Raw genomic sequence first — 16293 nt, 5'->3', positions numbered from 1 at the left:
TCACATAAAAACCTTTATTCCTATGCTTAATTTAAGTCAGGCTTTATTTTTATTTTATTAATTTATGGTTGGTTATTTATGGTTAATTTATTGGTTGTATTGTCTGGATTTTTCACATTTTGTGTTCTGTACAGGAGTATGAGTGATGTTGTGTATTGCACATATTAAAAATTAATTAATTTGGTTTCAGTCTCGAAATATAAATAAATACAGTATCATGTATATTCACAATATTCACAAGGCACCCGTGAAGTTCATTACATGATATTACTGAAGTGTTTGAATGGGTTTTACTGTATTAATAAACTTTTATTTAACTTAATTACTTATTTAGCGTGAAAAAAATGCTTATCATAACCTTAGAAATAAAAACAATTAGCAAGCTGTTAGCAGTACGTTATTGTAGGTTTATAAAAATGTCAATATCGTATTTAATACGAGTTTTATCCTGTCTTTTATTTAGAAGTTTTTCACTTTCAGGATGTCATTGCATACTTTGTCTCATGAATGAGTAACTTGCCCTAGTTTAACCTTCATTACATAATTTTGCAGTCTGTCATGTTTTATCGAAAGGTCTTGGACATTAGTTCATTAGTGCTTGGTAACTTTATTTTCATTAAATGAACTTTTGAACTTAAATGCAATAACCGTTCAAGAGAGCTAACGTTATATGACACCGCGACGCAACAGGTGAGTGACGCCTAGTCTGTATTTTTTATGTTTAAACTGAATATAATTGCCTAAGACTTAAAGGCACAATATGTAAAAAATATATATAATAATTCAAATGTACAAAAACCACTAGAACAGTGTTATATATTTTGCTGACGTGTGTACTTACACTATCCCAAATGTTTCGAAGAATGTTTAAATCCAGAGAAATAAGAAATTTTAACTATTTCATTGTGTCGCCTGCTAAAGACGTCATAATTCCTCGATTTTCGGTTTTGTTTTGTAGAAAACATGGAAATACCAAAGACGCTTTAATATGTTGTGCGTTTTAATAAACCGGTGACGACAGAACTTTCAAATGTATTTAGGATGATGAAACAGCCCCCCCCCCCCCCCCCAATTTCTTCAAAATCCGTGGAATAGCTACGTGTCAAAAGAAATGTGAGGAAAAATATGTCTGCGTTTATTAAAATGAAAATCCATACTTATATAGATCTTAAATGTTATAACGCGTGACGTTGCATTTCATTACAATGGATCATATATATATATATAGTCTATATATATATATATATATTTTTTTTTTTTATATATAAATTATTGAATCCAGTTTAAACAAGACAAACGTTTAGGTTTGATCATGTACAACCTTATTTTATTTTTATTTTTTCATGATTTTGGACTTCACAAGATTGAAAAGCTGCCAAAAATAAACATAATAAAAATAAGTACAAATAAAGAAATCATGTAAAATTCATGAACAATTGGCACAATGTTTTTTTTTTTTTAACATCTAAATGTTTCTGTAAATCACTTGCTAGTGAACCAAGATGTTTGGGAGCAAAAACTGCATGCCAGCAAGCATTTGAGTACAACAAACAGCCCAGTGTCATTTCAGAGGTGGTGATAGATCTGCAGGCCCTGGAGGCAGTGGAGCTGTTCCTGGGAAAGCTCATTGATATGATTAAGGCAGTCAAACTGCTCAATAACAACAAAGCTTGCTTTGCAGTCGATTACTGTATACTGTATGCAGATGATGAATGAGTGTTGGTGGAGTTGGCCTGCGGAGCATCATTGGCTGCAGTGTACAGCGGTCTCATCCAGAGGTTACAGGAAGAGGGATACCTTCCTAAACCTCTCGACTCGCTGGTAATGATCGTGTGTGGGGGTGGCAGCGTGAACCTGGCTTAGTTGCAGTCATTACAGGCAGTCATACGGAAAAGACCACGTCTGTAGATTCTCACATCTGAGAAAAATTGTAAAATCATCTGCTTTTAGTTGCACTGACATTTTGTGTTACATAAATGAAATGAAAATATGGATAATCTACTGTATTTCAGACAGCTGAGAGCAAACTATCTATCAGAGGAGTCTGTTTTGAGCAAACTTCTAGAACTAGAAAAAAATCTCTGTAAATTTCTGTAAAACCTTGTTTTAGTGAATAAAATCCTTGGATGGATTGCCTCAGAATGTTGTCACTTACCACCTGTAACCAGTAAGTGGTGCTAAAGTCTGTCGGTTTAATATTTGTGTCTTAAATCAAGTGAACAATAACCGGTGCTTTTTTTAGGGCAGTGTACATTAAACAAAATGTTACTTTAAAATATGCTGTTAATATTATATTGTAACTTTAAAGTTTAATTATTAACTGTAAGGGATAATGTACAGTCATCATGTTATTATTGCAACAAATCAAATCAAGGTGTTTAAATCAACTTATTTTTTTCTCTGCATGCTAATTACACTGCTACTTAATAAAATTAATTAATTTAAAATAAGACATTTTATTTTCTAAGAGAGACATTAAACTATTGCGTGTGTAGAAGTTAAAGTGACTTGCAGAAAACACCTTTCTCTTGTTTGCTTGAAAACTTTCTTGTGGACATGCAAAGTCTTCAGATTAATGAAATGAATTTCACCCCAGAATAAAAAAATAAATAAAATAAAGATAATTGTGACTTTTTATCTCACGATTCAGATTTTGATCTTACAATCTTTATATATAAACTCTCAAGTCCTTGTAGAAAATTGCAAGATATAAAGAGTTTTTTAAATTAGGTTTTGGTGGAAACAAGCTTGTCACAATATCTTTTTTTCTGGCCATTGTGAGTTCATACATTATAATTCTGGGGGGGAAAATTGGACTTGTGAGACAAATTTGCAATTCTGAGAATATTTTTTGAATTGTTGAAACAAGTCTGAATTGTGAGTTATGAGAAAAAAAGTCAGAATTGAAAGACAAAAACTTTTTTTTTTTAATACATTGGCTCAAATAAGCATTTTTTCTGGCAATTGCAAGTTCATGTCTTAATTCTGAGAAAAAAGTCAGAATTTTGAGATGCAAACTCAGAATTAAGATATAGAGTCAGAATAGTAAACAAAAAGTCAAATTATTTAGAAAATGGTACAATTACTGTTTTTATTAATTTTTTTAGATTAATTTTGTAAGCTTCCATATCAGATTTTGGAACTAACGGAAAATTGCTCATGCAACAATATAATGTAAACCACTTGGCTTGTTTCCAAAAGCTGCTCCATGATCAATGTAAATTTTGATGAAATTGCCAAGTACTTTGTCATGTGATTGGAAAAGGGCAGGTAATTTTGTTAGAACAAAGTCTGTGATTGTAGTAGCTACATTACATGCTTTATGGTACACTGGAAATGCGGGACAGCATACAAGATACTTTACTGTGATTAAGATATTGTACTGTTTTTGACATGAGCAATGTTCTTTTTGCATTGATTGATGATTGTTTGAAATGAGTGCTATATGAGAATGGCGATGACATACTGCAGGGGAAATTAACGCTTGAAGATGAAGCCTTAGTAATGGATATTTGTGCTCTCTGTGCGGAGTTAAATGAATGAATGCTGTTCCAAACCCATCTTAATTTATTTCTTCTGTGAACTCCAAAGCAGAAAATCCTGGCTGCTCTTTTCCATACAAAGAAAGTGAAGGATGAGACTGCCTAAAAAAATCACAGTGAAATATGATGCATAAAAACCCAGGTTTGATGTCAGATGTCATTTGTTCTGGCATGTCTCATTGTTGATGGCAAACTTGGTGTAACTAGTCTTGATTGGCTTTATTTCAGTGCGAAAGACAAAGACTTTTTTTTTTTGCAAATAATGCTTTACATTTTTTGTCTGCTCTTTACACAAACCTACTGAATGGCTTCAGGAGACATGGAATATAGTGCATACAATGTCTAGACTACTTTTATTGTTCTTTTTGTCAAATTTTGGAGCTCAGCAGCTCTCTTTTGCTTTCATTGTATGGAAAAGAGTTGATTGGACGTTCTGTTAAATGTTAAGAGTGTTTGAAACATCACAAGGGTGAGTAAATACTGTAATGTCATAGTGAACTGCCTCAACTTAATAGAATAACATTTCTAGCAACTCTTCTAAGCAGTTTGAAAGAGCCGTTTGTTTTTGAGCTGCTTATAGAGAGCACAGTCTCATTCCCATTAGTTTCTGTGCAAGTAACGATATGCAGACCTGGGCTGCTTAAATATTTACACACCTCTAATACTCTCTTAGAAGTGCTGCCTGCCCTCTCTATACATTAAACAGACAGTCCTTCCAACAATGACGGCTCTAGTCTGGCGTACTGACTCTGCGCTGAAGTGATTGCCAAGACAATGAGGCATGTTTAAAGCCAAGTTACATGTCCTTAGTGAGATTTTCAGACTAAAGATCTGTTGCCAAAACAGCTGAAGGAGAGATAGCGATTATGTACAGTTGTAGCAGGGAGTGCAGACGGAAATACTGGGACAGGAATTTTGTTTAGATAAAAATAGAAACAAAAGATGTGGAAAGTTTGCATAGAGAACTGAGAATAGATGATTGCTGTGTTCTCAGTCTAGTCGTCATAGTCACAACATGATGATAATAGTTACCTGCATGTCAACGAAGGCTGTGAAAGCTGTTTTTAATGACTTCTTGGTCCACTGACATTTGTTATGACATACACTTTGAATATTGTAATGCTCATGATAAATTTTGTTAACTCTACAAAAAGTAAATCCACTTTACCAGCTAATTACTCTTTAACAGAAGTTCAAAAACAAAATTCTAAAGATGGCTGCTCACTTGTTTCTCTGTTATAAGGTCTGTAGTCTTTAGTTAGTTAAAACTTTCACAAGTTAATAATCATTTATAAAGTATTTTTCCACAAACGCTATATATATATATATATATATATAGGACTATACATCAACAATAAGGACATTGTAGTAGTTAGTAGTAGTATAAACATTGATTCCTGGAAATAAATTAGAGCAGGCAGTAGGCCTATTTCTGCTATTGTAGGCCTACTGTAGATTTGGTAATTAAAATTTGATCATGGGTTAGTGTGGCCCCATGGCCCAATCTCCATCACCAGCTGTTGCCATGTCTGTAATTCCATCATACAGCCCACCATCATACAGTCATTCCCATAATCCTCTGTAAGTCTGTCTGTGGCCTGCTTTTGCCTAAATAAATAGGGACCCTCTTCCCTCAATTGCTTTTAAATGGAATGAGTGCTCCAGCTTCACGTGACGTATATTTTGGGATAGACTGTTAATGAAACACTAGCGTTCAATTGTTACTTCATGCATAAAAAAGTAAAATTAATATTCTTCATTTGTATTGTTATGAGCATTCCATCTTGACTCATTGCACTGCTATGCTTCTTATCATTGCATTACAATTTACATCTTATTGTATGAATACTTTTTGGAAAGAAAGAAAGAAAGAAAGAAAGAAAAAAAGAAAGAAAAGAAAGAGAAACTGAGTGATGTATTCATCCGGCCCATATAAAAATGGAAATTTTTGTCTAAAATGTAAGATTTGCTTGCTAATTAGTGTTCATTATGTTAATGGTCACATAATTGTGTGTTGTTGTGAACTAATTTCATGTTTATCTACTCTAATCAACCCCTGAGATTCGGCAGGACTTCCAGGTGTTCATATTATAAAAGAAATTATGGTAGTAATTCAATGTTACAGAATGGAAAAGAAAGCAAGATTTGAGACCACAACAGGATTTATTTGCTTTTCAAAAAATATTTTATTGTAAAATGAAAACTTGTCTATTTGTCTATTTTTTTCTGTCTATGAGAAATGCAAATAAAAACAATTAATTGTGGTTTAACGGTCCAAACAGCTTTTGTGTTCACCTACCATTCTCGTTGTCTAACTACATTTCCCATGTTAAACATGCGCCCAAAGTTTGCGCATGCGCACTGATGTCAAGCCCGAAGCCTAAAAGGGATGGCGTCATGTGCTTGTCGGATCGTGCTGTATTGTTGAACGGGAATGAGAGCGCTCGCGGGGAGGATGGGACTGTTTACAAGGTAAGTTCTCAATCTCAGACCTCAAACTGACAGCTACATGACACGTCCAGAAAAGCAAATATTGTAAATACAGCCGACTTTGGACTTCTTTTGAAGTGATTTGGCTTTAAAGGGTGGGACATAGAGATCCATGCAAAATCGGCGGAAGACTCTCGTCTGATTTATAAAACAAATGAAACCCATTTGTTTCCATTTTCAGTACGTTTGTTTGTATTGAAACCCTTTCTGTTTGGGTTTATTTCAACACTTTGATGTTGTTCACTTAAGAAACTGCACTTTATAGTGTTTCTCTTTAGTCCACTTGCCACCTCATGACAGTTTGATACAATGTTGCCATTTAAAACTCATCTACACGCTAGATTTACTTCAGTTTAATTCAGACAGTAGTTGTCACCGTTTACCAGATGTTTTGCTATAGTTCAGAAAGGACAAAGGGAGGGTAATGATTAACCAAATGAAGATCTACTTTTCATGCACTGTAGTAGAAAGGTGGGTATTTATTGAAAAAAAGAGGTTTCTCTTGATGTGACTTGTGTTTTGATAATGAAATGTTTTACAAAGTTAAACTTGGAGATAAAATATCAGGAGCAAGATGGTGTTCATTCACAACAGAAGTCTGCAGTAAGTGTAGTGCAATGGAGCACAGTGATTGTTAGTAACTTGTGGTTTTGATGGAGTATGCATTGTTTTATGGCACATTTGTAGTAGATTTTTTTCTCCTGTAATAAGCTTGATACTGCGGTTGTTGGGGATAAAACTGAGGCCATGGCATTCTTTGGAATATGATCCAATCCATGAGGACCCTATGAGTTTGTGGCATTTAGTCTGCTAGATTTGAGGTCATGTAGTAATATGTTTGTGTTCCCCTAAAAATAATCAAAGGTAACATTTAGTAGATATATGCATCTAAACTTAAGTCTTTCTTAAAGTAAATAATATTGGAGCAAAATATTGATGATAATCAAGTGTTTGTTAATGAAAGGAACAGTTCACCCAAATATGAAAATTTGCTAAAAATGTACTCACCCTCAGGCCATTCAAGATGTAGATTGAAGATCTAGATTAATGTAGAGTTTGCTTCTTCTTCGGAACAATTTTGGAGAAATGTACCATTACATCACTCAAGAATACGCTCAAGAAGTGGATCCTCTGCAGTGAATGGGTATCATCAGAATGAGAGTTCAAACAGCTGATAAAACATCATAGTAATCCACACCACTCCAGTCCATCACTTAACGTCTTGTAAAGTGAAAAGATGCACGTTTGTAATAAATCCATCATTTAAGGTGTTTTAACTGTTTAACTGTTGCTTCTGGCTGAAATACTCTCATTCTGACGGCACCCATTCACTGCAAAAGATCCATTGATGAACAAGTGACTTACTGTAATGTTACATTACCCCATATCTGTTCCAATGAAGAAACAAACTCATCTACATACTGGATGGCCTGAGGGTGTGTAAAATTTAAGCAAAATTAAATTTTGGGGTAAACTATCCCTTTAAATCTTCACCATTATTCCAACATCCTTCTTTACTTCAAAAGGAAATGTCAATTTGACAAAAATGACTCCTTGTCAAGCAATTTCGCATTGGGCTTTTTGCATGCATAGCTTTACCACAAAGATCATAGACTGACACTGAAGCTGTGTGGGGTCTGTTTTCTGATGGTTTGGATTATTAAAATAATCCTCCTGGGTGATAATTTGTGTGATAATAATCTCTTTTGTCATTCATTTAAAAGTAGAACAGGTATGCCATAGGTGATATCTGAATGCAGTCCACCTCAGCATTTTAAATTATTTCAATAACAAGCAGTTATAGCATTCTTCTATGATCACGCTCACAAGCACAGACTTGCAGTGACAGTGTAAGTATTAAAGTGAAGAAGAGTCTCTGATCCAACTGAAATTGCTGCTCGCTCATGGATGTAATGCAGGTTTGTTCACATAAAAAATCATTGCCACATTCCTTTATATCCGTGACTGCTCATCCAGAGCTGTTTGATCTTATTATTTGTTGCACCGTGCAGTGTTCAGCATCTCACCTCTTGTGTTTAACATGCTAGGCAATAAGCCAAATCCCTCCAGCATGGCCCATAATTCCTGTGTGGAGTCCCTGCCCTTGGTCTTGTCTTGTTTTTTTTTTTTTTTTGGGAGAGTGTTGATATTGTATGTGAAGGGTGTGTGTGCATGTCACGCACAGCAACGAGAGTTTGTTTTGCCTAATTGGGGAGGCTGGTAGAGATGCTGACATAAGACGTGTGGGAGATGTCTTTAATTACAGAGGTGGGGTCACATTAACACTTCTGCAGTATTTCAGTGCTAGAGGATGCCAAAGTATCGCCAAGACATGATATCAAGACTTCTTTCAGAGTGCAACCAATACCCGACGCAAGACTCCACCCTCTCATGGACTCTGCCTCTGAGCTAATCTGTTTTTTTTTTCAGTTTTCTTTTCTTTTTAGGTTTTACATGGTGTTTATGTGTAGTTTCTGTGTCTCCCAAGCACATAATGTATTATGAAATCTGTTATAAATAGAAAGATGCATAATATGTCTGTAGAGCTGGTTTGCTTTTTTTGTGCTTACAGGATTGAAAGTAAGAGAAGGACAAGTCAGTTTGGATGTTCTGGTCTGTTTATAACATCCTCATGTTGCTTTGATGAGATAGAGAAACTGTAATCTTGTTTCTGGTTTGAAGACAACACCCAAAACCCTCAAGCCCATGCCAACCCCTCTGTTGTATCCATGGCAACAGAGATGTCTTTAAAGCTCTGTGAAGTATGTCTCTAGTTTGTCAAAAGTGCTATGCTGTACTGTACACCTATTATTGCCCCCCCTCCAGTTTGATATTCTCGGTTTGCCACATTTACAGTACGTAACTTTAAAAAATACAATTTTGCATTGTGATATTTTCATGACAATTAAGCACATTTCCCCCCAAGTTTCATTACATTGATGCTAAAACCCCCTTTCTTATAATATAATATAATATAATATAATATAATATAATATAATATAATATAATATAATATAATATAATAGTCCATTATGGCTTTTAATAACATTATTCTATTTACAATTTCTATAATACAATAGTACAATGTTCTAATAATACAAAAAATATATATATAATCGAAAATGTTATATTGTAAAATATATATTATAAAATATATTATAATATTTTATTAAAGAAATATAAATAATTAAATATTCTATTAGAATGTTATCATTGCATTGTGGTGCATAAACAATGATTAGATTACATCTAATCTAATAATCATTGGTGATTTATACAGCATATTGCTATGGAAATATTCAAATTAATTGTAATACATTTTACATGTTTTTCTGTATTAAAATGTAATATTATCCATTGTGATATTTTTTTAATATTTTACATTAGAATTTTATATACATTAAATACATTATATTTACAATATTGTAATTTATTTATTTGTTTTAAGAAAATGATCTTGATTGTCATAAAAATAAGTAAATGAAAAAATCCAATGGTTATAGAATTATATATTTTTTTCTTTTGATTTAGCGGTTAAATATGACCCGTATTATCATTTCAGTTTCCTTTTGAGCAGACTTTATATGTTGTCATTGTAAAGACACCCTCTGTTTCTGTTTTGAGGTAAAAAAAAAGCAGTATCTGCCGATACCGATTACTGATACTGTTCTTTTTAAAGGCTTATTTTTTATCATTTATAACTATATATATATATATATATATATATATATATAGATAGATAGATAGATAGATAGATTTTAGGTTTTGTGACTCTTGTAAGAGGGGAAGCGGACTGTGGCACACATACCGTTGAACTGATCTGTCCTTTTTAAAGGTTCCTGTGGTATCAAGTATTGCCATGGCCAACTAAATGTCTGCCTTTAACATGTTTATGTTATGTTATTTTATGCGCGAGCTTTGTCCAGTTTTAAAATCCATGTTCTTTAGCCTCAGTGACATATGGGCAGGCATGTCAGATAGAGATGGTGGCGGCCAACAGCCATTGTTCTTTGAATCTACATCAGAGGCTTGAGTAGTTTACAGAATCAGCTGAAAGAGTGTAGCCTTGCTTGCACTAGGAAGACGACAAGCTTGGTGATTAAAACAAAGATGTTTTGAAAGTTGAGACATTTGCCAAGTATTGGTAACCCATACTCTGAACTGGTGCTCTGCATTTAACCCATCCAAGTGCACAGACACAGAAGTGAGTAGGGAACACACACACTTCAGCCATGGGTTTTGAGGGTGGAAGAGAGCGCTGTTCATTCACTCCCCTTACCTACAACTGCTGCCGGCAATGAGACTCAAACCTGCAACCTTCGGGTTACAAGTCTGACTCTCTAACCATTAGGCCACGGCTGTCCCCTAGAGGTCTTTTTATTCAAGAACTGAGGGCGATAGGTAGCTTTGCAGAAGGGAATGCTTGCAACCTGCCAGCATCAACTAAACATTTCAGTGGGCCATGAAATGTGTGCAAATGTGGGTATAGCTTAAGTGGAAATGCAAGTTCTCAACAAGACCACTGAAGTTAAAATGCAATCAAGTCTAAAGGTTTCTAATTGGCTCTGGGTTGTTGCCGGCACATGTGGTACAGGGTGTTTCCAAACAGTAGCCAGTGGTAGTGTAATTTTCGGGGGGAATTTTATTGCTCTTTTTGTTACCAGGGTGAACCAATATGCTTCTTTTTGGTTTGGCAATGCCTAGAACCCCATTGGGGCACACATTAGAGCAATAATGGTGGGGAAAACTGACTACATTTGTCCTGCGGCGTGGAAGAAAGGGCACAGAGCTCTCAGTTTCATGCCCTTGAGACTACGGACAAAGGCAAGTCTGTGCCGCCATTATTGCCAGAATTATATATATATATATAAAAAATTATTCATTTTCTGCTGTATTTATTTTTAGTTGCGTTAGGGAATGCTGGGTCGTGTCTCCTTGAGTATTTCCATGTTAGCTACCACTAGCTGTCAGACTGAATGGTTAAAAGGCACTTGTCAACAAGTATACAGCTATATGTTTAAATAAATCACTGGTTGTTTCCAAAGGGTGAGGTTATGAGTTGTCAGACCTTGAATTCATCCGCCTGTCTGTGTGACACACCTATAATGAAAAAAAATAGTTTCCTTCATGGACCCAACACATTGACTGTATTGTTCATAAAACATTAGACCTTTTGAGTTGGATTGTTCTGAACATCTTTGGATTAGATTTGGATTTTATCAAATAAAGAGGACAAGGCACTTTCACCAGTTTGGACTAGCTGCTGTGATTTCAGGATCTTTCTGGCATGGTTTTTCTGTTAGAATTTGAATTTGTCTGTTTGGACAATGAATTTGTGCTTGTTTCTATTTTGAGGAAACAGGATATGCCTTCTTTTTTGGCCACAAAATAGTTTTGCTGTGTAATGTGTGGGTGTGTTAATATTACTCATGTAAATGAGATGAGTGATTTCTTCTGGCCTTTTTTTTTTACCTTTATACTTTTCCATGTAACCAATTCTGATTTATTCAAGACAAGCTTTTATCCATTTCATTATAAGAGGTTTTTGGCCAAAGGGAACAGTGATATTTCTTTACTTTTGTTACAGTATTTTGAAAGGAGCAGGGAGATTGTTCTGGGATAATCTGGGTGAAGGTCATTGGTGGGTGGTGGAATAGCCCTCTGTAGATAATGTGTGGTCATGTTATAAACAATATCCCTTAAGGAAAGCACATCCTGTCATCAGACACACCCACTTCCCACACCCGTCTCTATACCTGACAGTCTAAGGGTGTGAGAAATCCCTCAGAGAGGATACAGCTGTATGTTTTCTGAATGTTGACTTAAGACACACCTTATGCCTGAAGAATCAAATCAGGTTCTTTATCATATGTGTGTTGAAATCTGATCACATGCTTTGCATTTTGAGCTGCACTGATGGAAGAAAGAAAGTAAAAACAGTGAAATAGTTTCCTCTTGTCACAGTCAGGAGGTCAGGTTTGTGGTAATTAAAAACTGGTGCTGTGATGATGGTAAGCAACTGTAAGTGCAAAAGGTCAGCAAGAGTTCCCATATTTGTAATATGTAATTTATTTTGCACTAGCATCACCAAACATGCAAAAATAATTTTATTTTATTTTATATTGCAATAAATAATAGCATTTGATGCTAATATGGCAGTAAAAAAAATAGTTTAACTACAGTGCTTGCAAAGTAAACACTTTTATAAAAGCTGGCAATTTTAAAATATCTTAATGTCATTTTCTTGCCATTTTAAAATAATAAGTCAATTTGTTTCATCATTGTCAGCTTTGTTAATTTAAATGCACAAAATTTGTATTCAAATAATTTTATACTACAAAAAAATATTTAATTAAACTTAATTTCTACCACCTAATTTGTTAATTACATTTTAAATTTCCCTTGTTAATATATTTTTAATCAAAATGTAACACTGCAATGATGTCAGTAATATTGCATTCTAAATTGAAATTGATCTTTTTGCATACAGAGTGTCATCTACACTGCATAGGCACAAAAACCACATTATGTTTTGATGCACAGCTGATAGAAAACAAGATTTGTCTCTGTGGCATTTCAGCCAATGCATTAATGAGTGTTCTTTTGTTGCTTTGATAACACTGCTGTTTCCTTCAGGAAAGCATTTGTAGTCAGTAAATAGAGATGTTCCAATATATAAACAAGATATTGCAGTTAGATATTCTATTAAAAAATGTTAATGTTAACAAAATTGGTATGGACTCTGACCTCAGATGGAAGATGTTGTTGTGCTAATGCAGTGAAGTGAATGTATTTGTCTGCTCCACTGATGCAAAGAGCAAAGTTCATGATCAATAACTGTTGTCGACAGGAACACATCACCATTAGTGGTACCTACACTTCCTGCCGATGAACCTAACCTGACCTCGCTGACCTGTGCTCAGCATACAAGAGGAAAGAGCCAGATGCACTCTGTTTTGTGTCCTTTAAACAGAGGAAATTTGATCTTCTCTTGGAAACCAAGATATTCATTATTGCTTCCGAGTAGTATTTTGGAAAATAATGGCATTTCGTATCTGAAACCGAGTGCTCTAGGAATGCAACCAGACATTGTGTACGTGTTTTTGTGTGGGTCTTTGTGGAAGAACAAAGCTGATTGGATGATGGAGATCAATTGAGTGACGTTAACTAGTGATTAATCAGTTGCTGGAGTGATATGGGTGATGCTAACTGAATGATCAATCAGTTCTTGTTAAGATAACAGTATGTGACCAACTTTAATTTTCAGTTGGTGAATGTTAACCAATAGCTGCTCAATGATGAAGTTCAGTATTCATAACCAATATTGACAGTATTGTTTATTTTTGCTCGTCACAATTTAATTGGTCAATTTTAACTTAAAAAGCCATTAAAAAGTAAAATGTGTTGCAAATAACAAATCATGTAAAAATTGAATGTTTTTTTTTTAAACCAGTACTAAAAACTTTGATTTATTTATTTCCCTGAAAACCCAAGGCCTATTTGCCTGGAATGCCTGAGAGCTCTGTAATGCTTTGCTACAGAAGGTCAGAAAAAAAAATGAACATTAAAAATTTTTAACATTGTTTGGGTTTTTTAAGATACTGGTGCCAAATCGTAACTTTTAAAACTGTACCTGTGTCTGAACCAATTTTTGGCATTTTTTTATTAATCGGCATCGGCTGATTATGCTGCAAATTAGACCGATTTAAAGGCAGGTGCACGGCGGCAGCTAAGCGTTGTTGTGGAACCTCCCTCTGAAGCTGAGTGAAAGACGGAGCAGTTCATACTCTGCAGCAGCGGCTTGTTCACACAGAGCTACAGCTAATGGAAGGTTATGCACATTAACTTTCCTCATGAAATCTGTGTGTTGGTCCGACAATATACAATATTGTCAATATTATTATATATTTTTTTCATTTTTCCTGTAATGCTGTTTGTGAGCAGCGCTTATAACAGCCGTTACTGGGGAAACCGCTATATCTCCCATCTCTGCTCCAACAGCACCTCCTGCTGGCAGAGAATTAATTAGTGGTCTGTGGGAAACACTGGTGTCTGTCAGTAAACATAAACAAAAAGCATGCTTCAGAACTATTTTGAAAAGGTCCTAAGTTTTGAGCCATGTATTATTACTTTAAATTGGGCTACTACTACTATTACTATCTGCAATAACAATTTGCTCAAACTAACTTTTATGAGATGAATGGGGAAAAAAATAAAATCGGCCAAACGTATTGGCCAAAAAAACACATTAGGCCTAAAAAAAAAAAAAGTTTGGTTCCGGTTGGTTGTCAGTTGAGGTCATTAGTCGGTAGGGATTTTTTATTTATTTATTTATTTATTTTTTTCTCCAGTGGCAGTTTTACACACACACACACACGCGCGCTGATTTTAAATGTGTGTACCGGTACTTTTACGACAGTGATTCTGTATTCCCGTTTAAAGTCTGTTGTTGCCATAGACACGCAAAACGCACACACACACACACACACAAAGCCTTCGCGGGAGTTTGACAGGCGATCTCATAGTAGATTAACATGGAGGATTTGAACTTGAAAAACGGAGTGTACAGACATCTTTTTGTAGTCAAACAACATTCTTTGTTATGTTCATTTATGTGGTTTATTTGATTTTGATGCTATAAATTAACTAGAAGCAAGAGACGATCAGTTAGTTTTAACTGATGATCTAACTTACAGCGATCTGTTCGACACATTCAAGAGCCACAAAACGGTATTTATTGTTTACATTTCTTTAAAAAATGACCACATTTGAAAGGTGAAATAACCAAATGAGACTTTGTTTCATATTAAAAGTAAGCTGGTAATGTTAATGTCCTGTCTGTCAGCATGTTGTCAGTGCCCTCTCTGTTCCGCGATATATTGTTTACTCCCCCCTCCCCCCGTGTTTCTCTTAATGTTACGATTTCCAAACCTTAAGTTATAGCTCACTTTAGGAATTGACAGTTAAAGGGTTTTGATGCAATACTTAATGGTTTTTAACGGATTACTTAAGTGTAAAACAGCATTTAAAGGAAACTGTAATTTAATTAACGATGTGTGAAAGACCGTTCTTCCCCAGTCTCATAAAATAAATTTGGGTCGCACATAAATTGACAGGGTCGGTCGGAAACCGGAACCAAACAAATTTTTTTTTTTTAGGCCTTATATATTGGCTATTGGCTGCCCTGATATCTAAATATCGGCACCAGCTGCGGCCAGTGAAAAACTGTTCTATTGTTATTAAATAGAGTTACGTTATGCCAGATTGCCCTTCTTTCAAGTCGTCGGTTTACCCGCGCTCATAACATTAATACCACAAAATAAGTTGTCCAAAAGAACCAGTTTGGTTTAGACATGCTGTCAGTCATAGTAGTCAATCATGTTCTGTTCGGTTGCTTCACACTGATTCACGGATGTGCATTATCATCAGTTTATCGGTTCTCATATTGGACACGTCCGAAAGAAACGGTTCTCGGTTCAGTGTTCAGTGAATAATTCAAGTAATTTGTGTTAACTGGTTCAACAGGTTCACTAAGAAGAACCGGTTAAATCAAACGACCGGAAATGGATGGAAATGTTTTGATTGAATGATAAAGCAAAGACAATAAACACTCGACTGCTAGTTTATCTGTGTTATTCAAGCCATCTCTGGGATTTGCATAATAATTAAGTACATTTATAATCCATTGCTAATCGACATAGCCTTTATTTTTTTATACAGTATAGAAATTATTTTCTGGCTCAATCTCTGACAAGAAACCACATGAGATCTCAAAAGGAAGCAATAGACTGGTGTTCTGGAGTAAAAACTTTATAATGTTCTTTAACAGGTTTAGAAACGCTTCTCATTGCAAGTCATTACAAGGGGAGTTTAGCTTAAGCATTTTAATTTAAGCGTTTTTAACTTAGCTAGTTAATGGTAGCATGTTACATCAGATCAAGTGTAATTACTGCATTTGCGTACTCCTCGGACGTTCTTATTTATCGAGTTGTGCTTTGAAGGCGAAATGTGAAAACAACATGGACACTCACGTTACTACAAAGATATGTTGGATTTGTATAATAAGAGCTTTCCGAATTGTGTTCATGGGTATTTTCTCAGTAGGGAAATAATTTGTCATGTGCGGTTCCGGTGATGATGCTTCTTACGTCTGTTTCAGAGAACCTGAGTACAAATATTTCAATCGATCACTCATGCATTAAAGTGGCAATGAAATCTGCATTCTAATTCTGTTCTAGGACATACCAGTTATATAGGTTTC

At 35.0% G+C, this 16293-nt stretch overlaps 1 protein-coding gene across 1 annotated transcript in view; it reads left to right on the top strand.

Annotated features, from left to right (window-relative positions):
* The first annotated feature begins 5914 nt into the window (after positions 1–5914).
* The window catches only part of LOC132111390 (disheveled-associated activator of morphogenesis 1-like), a 51381-nt gene continuing 41002 nt past the window's right edge, over positions 5915–16293 (top strand). The window contains exon 1 of the mRNA XM_059518632.1: positions 5915–6014. The gene's annotated coding sequence lies outside the window, so the exon portion shown is untranslated. The remainder of the gene's footprint in view (positions 6015–16293) is intronic.

This window comes from Carassius carassius, chromosome 31 (genome assembly GCF_963082965.1).
Source record: "Carassius carassius chromosome 31, fCarCar2.1, whole genome shotgun sequence".
Classification (NCBI taxonomy): domain Eukaryota; kingdom Metazoa; phylum Chordata; class Actinopteri; order Cypriniformes; family Cyprinidae; genus Carassius; species Carassius carassius.
Note: the sequence above shows the minus strand (reverse complement) of the source record. Positions and strands in the feature narration are given on the sequence as shown.